We start from the raw sequence: 10582 nt of genomic DNA, 5'->3' as shown, positions 1-10582 counted from the left end.
CCTAACCATACTCTCATCAAGCCCACATTCTCATCTTTTTCACAAGAACAAGAAGGCTTTGTCAAATGCTTTGCTAAATCTAGTTAAGTCACACCCACATAATTCCCCTGATCAACCCCTACAGTAACCCAGTCAAAAAAGAACGTGCAGTTCATCTGGCATAATCTGACTAGAAGACTGTTTTGTGAAAAGGTGCATGGGTAGAAGGTATTTCATCATTAGGTGTTCCCTATATGAGCTAAATCACTGGTTCCATCCCCAAGATAACATTCTAGTCCTGTATTTTTATTAAGAATAACCTCAAATTGCAAACAGCAGATTCTAAGAAAGATTTATAAAGATGAGAATATAGATATTTGGGATAGTAGGGTTTTTTTAATGTCCTCTCAATTCATCTTTTAGGAAATCAATACCAGTCATTTTTCCCCAACTTTTGGTATCCCTCTGTACCCATCCTGACCCTTACCAAGGTATATTTTGAAACAATTCCTTGATTATTTCCAGACAATGTTGTCTACAATGCAGATTCTGCAGTGTATGTTTATTGTTATCCAGTTATTCTCCCCAAATTCATCTTTTTTAAGTGCCACTTCTTTTGTTTTCAAATAACTATGACAGTCATTCTCATGCCTTCACTGCCTGAAGGTCAGATGTGTTGGGAGAGAGATCTTCTTCTAGGGTCACCTGGTATTGTTAGTGGGCTGGAGAGTCTTTTGTTTCTGCCATTGACTCAAGCCCCCACTCACTGCACTTACCCAACTTTTGGAGTCCAAGTACCTCACTTCCATTTAACTACTTAACAGTCAGATTAGGTTTTTTGTTTGTTTTTTGGTTTTGCTTTTGTTTTTGTCGGGGGCAATGGGGGCTAAGTGACTTGCCCGAGGTCACACAGCTAGTAAGTGTCAAGTGTCTGAGGCTGGATTTGAACTCAGGTACTCCTGAATCCAGGGCCGGTGCTTTATCCACTGTACTACCTAGCTGCTCCCCAGATTAGCTTTTAAAAGGATATAGCCAGAACAAACATAGGCATCGGGGAAATAAAACTCCACCACCACCATCACTCTTTGGGAAAGGGAAGAGGATTAGGTTCATACCTTAGCTCATTTCCTTTATAGCATTAGTCCCATCATTAGTCCCACAAGGCAAAACCTCCTGGCTTCTTAGGACTTCCCTGGTGGGCTGGTTGCCCATCCAGCCTGGAATCCAAATTCTATGGTCCTACAACCTGCAAGTCCAACCTGACTTTCCCTTGCATAGTATTGGAGACACATCACAAATATGTTCTCCAAATTTCCTTTTTATATCTTTCTTACTGGTCTGCTGAGAGGCAGCATGATGCAGTGAGAAAAAGTTGGCCTTAATGTTAGGAGGGAACTTTCAGAAGTTCTCAGAATCACCGAAGTAGCATGGGATAGTGGGGAGGGAGAGAGAAGAGGAAGAAGGAAAAGGAGGAGAAGGATGAGGAAGAGAGAAAGAGAGAGACAGAGACAGAGAGACAGAGAGACCGTGAGAGCATTTATGTGGCCCTGAGCAAATACTTGAGCTCTCAATGGTCTAGAACCACTCATTCTCGAAGACTATAAATTACAAAGAAGAGGCCAACCTGGATAGGTAAGAGGGATTTTCTTGACCCAGGAATTCCCCATCTCAGTGAAGAGATAGACCCAGTCATTACCCTACCTTCTGTCAATACTCATGTTTCACATCCTAGCAGCAAGAATACTCACAATGGATCTTAAGGACATGGCTTCAAATCTTGGCTCTGCTACCTGTGTGACCTGAAGTGACAAATCCCTTCACCAAAGTTGACCCCTTTCATAAAATGAAAGGATTGACCTCAGGATTGCTTTCCAATTCCAGATTTCATGAACCTTATTAGGTTCTTTACAGTACTTTACTGTTTTACAAAGTCCTTTCCCTCACAACACTGAGAAAAGCATAGTATAAATATTATTATCTCCATTTATCAGATGAGGAAACTGAGAGCCAGTGACTTGAGCCACTGACTTGTCTTTGGTGATAAGACTAGCAAACAACAGTAGGGACTTAAAGCTGGACCTCCTAAGTCTAAGTCCTGTACTCTTTTTCACTCTGCCTAATGAGCTATGAATCTCAAGATCATAAATTATCTTAAGACCTTAGGATCATGTTAAATCGGAAGGGAGCTTTAGAGATCAGCTCATTTTTACAAAAGAGGGCAATACAAGGTGAATAGGGTTTGCCTTAGGGGGCTGATAAGCTAGGAAGTGTCCTCTTTCCACTCCATCTAACCATGTTTTCCTCCCAATGGCTCCCTCATCTTGTGATTCTCTGGGAAATTGTGGAGGTGTGTCCAGAGTGATATGAAACTTCCTACACATCCTTTGAGCACAATTTTGGCTGGTTACTGCTCTGGGAAATAACATCATTATTAAGTAGCAGAAATATGATTCAAATCCAGGTCTCCTGACTCAGAATTCATACCTTAACTCAAAATTGACTACATTTCCAGAACCTTAAAAGAGCTCCCTTCATTTTTTGTTAAATAAATTTCCACCATAATGCAGAGTAGATACCCTCCATCTTCTGTCGATTAAAATTTTAGCCCCATCTTTCTTGAACATAGGCATTTTGCCCTCTTCCTAAACTTTGCCTCTCAGTGTAGAGGCTTTGAGACTTCTCTTCCACAATGTGTAAACTGTAACCTTCATTTGGATCCTCAGAAATGATCAGACAATCCAATGAGAATAGGAGGGCTAGAACATCTCCTTAGATCTTACTAAGGGAAGGAGACGGAGAGGAGTAAAGGATTGGAGCGGGGGGGGGGGGCAATCCAACCTGGGCTACTACATGTTGGGGAACAGGATTCCATTAGTGCCTCAGGTTGTTTCAGTAAATGCATGAAAACGGGGATTTCAATCACGGAATTTCCATTAAAATAAGGATGCTATGTGAAGGAGCAGAACTTTTAGGAGGTGGGAATGTGGGTGTGGTGGGGTGGAGAAGAGACTTCAAACTAAAGAAAACACCTTCAACAACCCAAATGTCATTTTTTCTTAAGACAAGAAAAAAAGGCTACTCAGGCTGTCAGCCAGTGAACTGCAACCTTTATGTTTACAAAGCAAAAAGGGCAATTAACTGGGACAAAATAAATCTTCCCTGGACCCTGTCAGCAGTTTCTGCAAGGTCTGTGCTCTGAGGGCTGAGTGACTGACGGGATGCATTACAGTGGGCAGCAGTGACTCAATTCAGAGCTGCCTCTGACATTTCTTTGATGCTGAGCTGTATGTGCTGTAGCCTGAGAAAGAAGTTTCTTAAAGCAGAATTGCACCTTTTTTTGGCAGTAGGTCATCTAGGTGTTTGGGTGTGAGGGAGAGTGTAGAGTGCTTCAAAAATAAGTAAGACTCTCTGCATACATTATCTCATTTGAGCCCAGCCAGTAGAGGCAGGTGGGGCAAAGGCACCATTCCAAAATCAGAACTAGCTGGAAATGAAGGGCAAAAAGTATGGGGCCACATCCCTCACCCAGGTAGGTCCAAGATACTCACCCTTATAAATTAGAGAGTAGAGGTAGTAATGTCCCCAATTTATAGAGGAGACAACTGAATCTCAGAGAAACAAAGGGAGATCATAAGACCAGCCAGCGGTGGACCCAAACACCAACCCAGGCCTCCTAACTACATTTTCAAGACTCTTTTATACCTGGCACCCCATAACATGGCATCAAATGACTCTATTCTCTGACACTGACTTAGTGCCAGGCACATTTATGATACATGCACGTACTAGGGAATTAAGGGGTCTGGAGACCATGGGAGACGCTGTTTTCTGGGAAAAGGAACAGGGCTCTATGGAATGGGAGTCATAGGATAAAGCATTTTCTTATTGGGTCTACATTTTTGTCACTGGGGTAAGTGTGAGGCTCCACCACCACCCCAATTAATATAATCACAGAAGTCTTAGACACCTAGACTGACTCAATCAGTAGTGTAAACTGGGTGTGAATATGACCTTACTGAATTGAGAGGACATGGTGCTTGGAAATATATATTGTGATTGTCTGAAAGAATCAGACACAGTTCTGAACCTAGGTATAAAAATAGATATCAGTCAAGTAAGTGTCTCTCTCTCTCTCTCTCTCTCGCTCTCTCTCTCTTCTCTCTCTCTCTCTCTCTCTCTCTCTCCCCCTCCCTCCCTCCCTCTCCCCGCTTCCCTTTTCTCCCCTTGCATAGAATCTGTGGCGTTTTCCAATGTTCAACCCACTATATTCACAAGTAGATTAAGGACTTTATTCATATCTAGTGTATATTTTAATTGATTAATATTTTCTTTCAATCTTAGTGCCAAGGCCTTCTGTGATTACATTACTTGGGGTATGGTTAGAACTCTGCCCTAACTAGTCTCTGAGGTTCTAAAGTAAGGTGCCTGTATTTGCCCCAAGGGTAAATGCTTATGACATGATGGTATCATAATTTATGTTTTACTCATCTTTTCTTCCAAGACTAGAGATCATTCAGGAATTCCTTTAAAGAACTGCCCCTGGGAAGTCAAGAAAAACAACCTAAAAGCCTCTTGCTCAAATAAGTTATTCCTTCCCTCTCTATTACCACCAGCCTCACTTTGAGCCCTAAGAAAAACTTCAGTCTTATTCCGGCTCTCTGGCCTTTTTGCTGGAAAAATTTTCCTGATAGTCTGAGGTTCTCCTAACACAAAAGTGACAAGGTTAGGGTTCTTTTTATTTTTATAATAGAATATAGTAAAAAATAAATTTAAAAAGGAGGGGGACTTTAAATGTCATTAGTCCAATCCTCCATTTTATAGAAATGCTGAAGTGACTTACCCCAAACCACACAGCTAGTAATTAGCCAAGACCCAAGCCTGGTATTTGGAAGAAACTTGGAGAGTCCCACACTAAATAGGAAGAGAAGTTACCAGCTGCTGCTCTCTGGTCAACCATTCAATAAAATGTAAGTACCTCCTTTGTATGTGGCACTGTTCTAGTCACTCAAAGAATATAGATAAATAAGAGAGTAGATTGTCTGCTCTGACCTCCTCCTTATATGGAGGAAAGAGAAAGTAACTTGCCCCAAAGTCATGGGAGTGACAGAGTAGGGCCTGAATCCAGGGCCACTGACTATGAATCTAAGATTTTTTTCCACTACACCATAGCCAAGGCGGTGGAAAGCACAGTGAATTTGCAGTCAGTGGACCTGGGTTCAAATTTTTGTTCTGCCGCTTGCCACCTCTCTAGACCTTACTTTCCAAATCTGTAAAATGAGTGATTTGTACTAAATCCTATGAGCCTTAGCAATAAAAACATGATCTTCATCTGCAAGAAGTTTATAATTTTACTGAGGATACATGATGTGCATAGAGAAAAGAGAGAGAACGAGTAACAAAACACTTTAGCGGATGGTACTTGACAGGGACTTGGTCTCTTTTCTGGGTCCTTAAATACAAGCTTGGGGCCTATCATCTTTAAAATACTGCTTAAGTTATTTTTCCCTGGATGCAAATACCTTCCATTTGCCCATAGAGACAGGAGTTAATTAACAGCCCGGTCCCCTGCATAAGCAAACACTCACAGGTTGGTCCAGACTGCTCTCCTTTGGGTTCCTGCTAAAATTCGCTGTTGACTTTAATTAATCCTGCCCATTACCCCTCCTGAATTTCTTGCTCAATAGCCGAAACAAGATTACTTTACCCTAGAGAGGAGAGATAGATTACATTTCTGAGATTTTAGACCTGTGCCACTAGCCGACTGTATTAGGATAAGAGGTTAATAGATCTCAAGTTGGAAGGGGCCTCAAAGGTTATCTCATCCAACCCTGTCATTTTAACAATTAGGGAAACTGAGGCCAAGAGCAGTTGCTACTTGATTAAAGTTGCACAGATATTAAGTGACTAAGCTAGGATTCAAACGCAGATACCCTCTTCCCAGATCCAGCATTCTTTCCACTGCCTCTCAAATACTGGTCTTAGATCATGTCTTGTATCTGGACTTCAAATTTCCTCTCCAGTAAAGGATGACAAGATAGTCTCTTAGGTCCTTTCCTGTTCTGATTCTAGGGTTCCTCCCATTTCATATACAGTCCCATGCCTGGGGACACCTATGCCGTTCTTGACCTTGAACTTTTAGGATTCTAATCATGTTGGCCCCAAGCATACCATCTTGTCCCCAAGAACAGGAGCTTCCTGTCCCTAGGAGGGAGGAAAACACACACCAGCAGCTAGATAAATGCAGTTTTCATAAATAAATAATACGCAGAAGCAAATACCGCCTTTTCATAGCTTGAAGGAGTTCTAAATCCTGGGAAATATTTCTTTGTTAGGATATGTGGGAAAAGAATAGAAAGAAGATCTGGAAAACAAAGGGTTTAAACTAGATGACCTCTAAGTTCCCTTCCAGTCCTAAATCTGTGGTCCTATGATCTGCACAGAGTGCTGACCAATCAACCAATCAATGAGGACGTGTTAAAGACCTACAATGTTCTAGAGATCGTGCTAAATTGGAGTACAAAGTCCTTGCTCTCAAGGGGCTTATATTCCATTGGAACATACAGTATACTTATGTGTGTATACACATGTATATATTTATATCTGTGCATATGCAAAATAAATACAAGGTTAATTTTAAGTGGTAACTAGATGTAACACAATCTAAAGCTAAAAAGGGACCTTAGAGATCATGTAATCTGACTACCTTCATTTTTTTAAAATTTTAAAATGTTAATATATTGTCCATATTTTAAAAATTCAGGAATGATCAAACACCTGCATTTTCTACCTTCATTTTTAAAGCGAAGAAACTGAAGCCCAGGGGGGAGCAACTTGCTCAAGGTCATGCAGGTGATAAGTAGAACAACCAATACTGGAACTCGGGTCCTCTGACTCCAGATCCAGTAATCTTTTCGCTATGCCACATTTTCTTCCTTCCTGCCTTTCTTCCTTTCCTTCTTTCTTTCTTTCTCCTTTCTTTTTTCTTTCTTCCTTTCTTGTTTTCTTTCTATTCTTCCTGTCTTCCTTCCTTTTTCCTTCCTTCCTTCCTTCCTTCCTTCCTTCCTTCCTTCCTTCCTTCCTTCCTTCCTTCCTTCCTTCCTTCCTTCCTTCCTTCCTTCCTTCCTTCCTTCTTTCCTTCCTATCAGATCTGTGATTTTATTGGTATGGTGAATTCCTAATGGAGAAACTCCCTTTACCAATATAGAGTGGTCCCTGCTCTGCAGTCTATAGTCTTAGGGAGTTGACTGGGGCACTGAGAAGTTGTGACATGTCCAGGATCCCAGCCAATGGGCACCAGTTTTGGGACTTGAACCCTGTTCTCCCTAACCTGAAAATTGACTCTTGATCCATAGCAGACAGTCTATTGGGAGGAAAAGATTTGTCTCTACTGGTTTTCTTGCTTGTGTGAATACCCAAAGTCAAAGGACAGGATGGGTGCAAGAAGGTGATCCAAAGAGCACTTTCCCATTCTTATTTCTATCTTACCAGCTGGTGAAAGGTGTACAGAAGGAAGGGAAAGAGGGGGAGGTGGTTCATTTTTCTGCTATAGGCACCTTCGTTATCATACTGGAATAGGATTTCTCTCACAAGAATACTCAACATATTGCCTCTGAGAAAATCAATCCCTCAGTCCCGCCTCCCCAACTCCCAGCATGTAGCCCTTTTGTGAAATGCTATGACTAGTGTATGAAGACCGAGGCTTTGCTCTAGAGTGCTACATGGTGGGGGGCACATTTCCTCTCTGGGGAAAGAATTATCATCACTTCTCTCCTTAAAGTCTTCCACCAGCCAGAACTGTTATGCAGCATAAATATTCTCAGGGAGCTGCAACTACGATACCCCTTTTCCAGAGCCTACTTTCTTTCTCAAGCTTTGCTAGGGAATGGGTCACATTCTCTGGAAATTGAGATTCCCTTCTCTAACACAAGTCTAATCCAAGGTCTTGATAGACTATTGTCTGGACTAAAGGTGTCAAACCCATGACCTGTGTCAGCAATGAGCCATCAAAACCTACTCACTGCAGAAAACTAGATTAAAATGTAATTAGGAGGGGCAGCTAGGTGGCAGAGTGGATAGAGCACTGGTCCTGGATTCAGGAGGATCTGAATTCAAATCTGACCTCAGACCCATGACACTTACTAGCTGTGGGACCCTGGGTAAGTTACTTAACCCTCATTGCCCCACAAAAAAAAATGTAACTGGGAAATGTTTAACAATATAAAATACAATATAATGTAGATAATGTTGATTTGTGGTTTTCTAAGTCATCATACACTGACAGGGATCTACTTGAGTTTGACATCATTGCTCTATCTCACCAATGAAACCCTCTCCTTCTAATTAAATGTTCCTCAGGCATAAAATTTCCTAGTTATAGCTCTGCTAACAATGGTAAATGTATAATGAATTAGCAGTCTACCAGTTTCATGGCAGATAACAGCATCTTGTTGTTGTTGTTATTGTTGTTCATCTTTCATTTTCAAAGAGGACCAATGACATCACTGGGTGATGTCTTGACTTGCACATTAATTGGATTTAAGTGAAATAGAGTTACATGGTCATTAGCCTCATTTTCTCATCCAGAGTCTTCAAAGTCCAGTGGCAGAACAAGAGTCAGGATGACTGGCAATGGCTCAGAATGCAGTGGATGACCTTGGCATCTGTGATGTCTTGACAAATCTTTAAGTACTTTGCAGTGCCTTCTTGAGCTGACTTCATGGCTGTTGAAACAAACTGTTCTCATCTACCCATTCTGTTGGTGGAAGTCTTCACATGTCAATTTGGGCAGACATCCCCCTAACTCGCCAATAGATTTGAGACATGTCAGTTACTCTCAACCTGGTTTAGCCCATCTGCAGAAATGGTTTCAGCAGAGTGTGGCTGCTGCTCTTGTTATAGTTTCTTGGAGCCACAGGTGAGAGTTGGGTGGAAGGAGTACACTAAAGGTGGATGGGCAGCCCTAAAAAGTTCCCCAAACACCCCATAAAAGCATCCATGTGATAAAGAAGCCATATCCTTTACACTGTCCCCTCTAGAGTACATCTCCCTCTGTCTTTGTGTGGAGAGAATAAATGATTTTATATTTATTGACTTCATTTAAATAAGTTTGAAAGCAATCCAACTGATTCACAATTTTTATCTCGGTTAACCAGCTCCTCTGTCCATAGCGTCTAAATTAACTAGAAAATCTCTATATTGTTGACTGTTGCAGAGATACAGTTTATCTGATCTAAGAAGCTTCATGGAATAGTAGATGGAGCACTGGTCCTGGACTCAGGAAGATATGAGTTCAAATCTAGCCCCAGACACTAACTACCTGTGTGACCCTGGGCAAGTCACTTTAACTTCTGTCTGCCCATTTCCTTGGCTATAAAATGGAGATAACGATGGCACCTTCTTCCTAGGGTAGTTCTAAGAATCAAATGAGATGATATATTTGAGGATGCTTAATAACTATCAGTTATAGCAAATGGAGAAATATTGAATATTATTAATAAATTGACTTATCTTGGCAATATAATTCCCAGGAATGTACATATTGATGATGAGGTTGATGCATGCATTGCCAAAGCTAGCTTAGTGTTTGGGAGACTGTGAAGGAAAGTGTGGGAAAGAAGAGGTATTGATTAGGCTCCCAACCAAACTGAAGGTCTACAGAACTGTTGTGCTGACCTCATTGTTGTATGCTTGTGAAACCTGACAGTCTACCAGTGCCATGCCGGGAAACTGAATTGCTTCCATTTGAATTATCTTAGGAAGATTCTGAAGATCACCTGGCAGGATAAGAAACCAGACACTGACGTCCTTTCTCGAGCTGAACTGCCAAGCATTTAAACTCTAATGCAGAAAGTACAACTCCAATGGGCTCACCATGTTCAAATGCCAAATGTACACTTGCCTAAAAGATTATTTTTCAGAGAACTCACACCAGGCAGGCATTCACATGGAGGTCAGAAGAAGTAATACAAAGACATTCTCAAGGTTTCCCTGAAGAATTTTTGAATCAGTTGTGAGACAGAATGAAGTGAGGAACATGGAATATAGGTTGTCAGAGATGGGAGGGACAAAAAAATCTAGATTGTTGTAGCTGGAGGGAACTTTGGGACATTAAATCTAGATTATTTCAACTAGAAAGGAACTTTAGAACATAGAATATTGGAACAGGAAGAGACCTTAGAACACAGAGGGTCAGAATAGATTGTGCCCTAGACTATCACAGGATGTTAGTGCTAGACAGGACCTTAGAATGTTACAAGTGGAAGGACATTTAAATCAAAGAATCTAGAATGTCGATGCTATAAGGCCCCCTAGAGGTTATTTATCCAAGCCTTTTATTTTACAGATTAGGAAATCAATAGGAAAACGATTTGTCATTGGATTTAGGGCTGAAGGGGCTCCTTGAGATGAAAGCATTCTCAATGTCACACAGCTAATCCAGGGCGGAATTAGAAAGTCCAATTAAAATAGGTCAGATTTCCTGTCACCATGTCCCTGGGCTCCTATACCAGTAAACTCCAGACTCTATCACATTTTCCATATTTGTGACCAGGTGTCTAGCAATGAGTAATAAAGGTACCCCTAAGGGAGGATTCCAAGCCACACT

The sequence above is a fragment of the Dromiciops gliroides genome, chromosome 1 (genome assembly GCF_019393635.1).
Source record: "Dromiciops gliroides isolate mDroGli1 chromosome 1, mDroGli1.pri, whole genome shotgun sequence".
NCBI classification, from domain to species: Eukaryota; Metazoa; Chordata; class Mammalia; order Microbiotheria; family Microbiotheriidae; genus Dromiciops; species Dromiciops gliroides.
Note: the sequence above shows the minus strand (reverse complement) of the source record.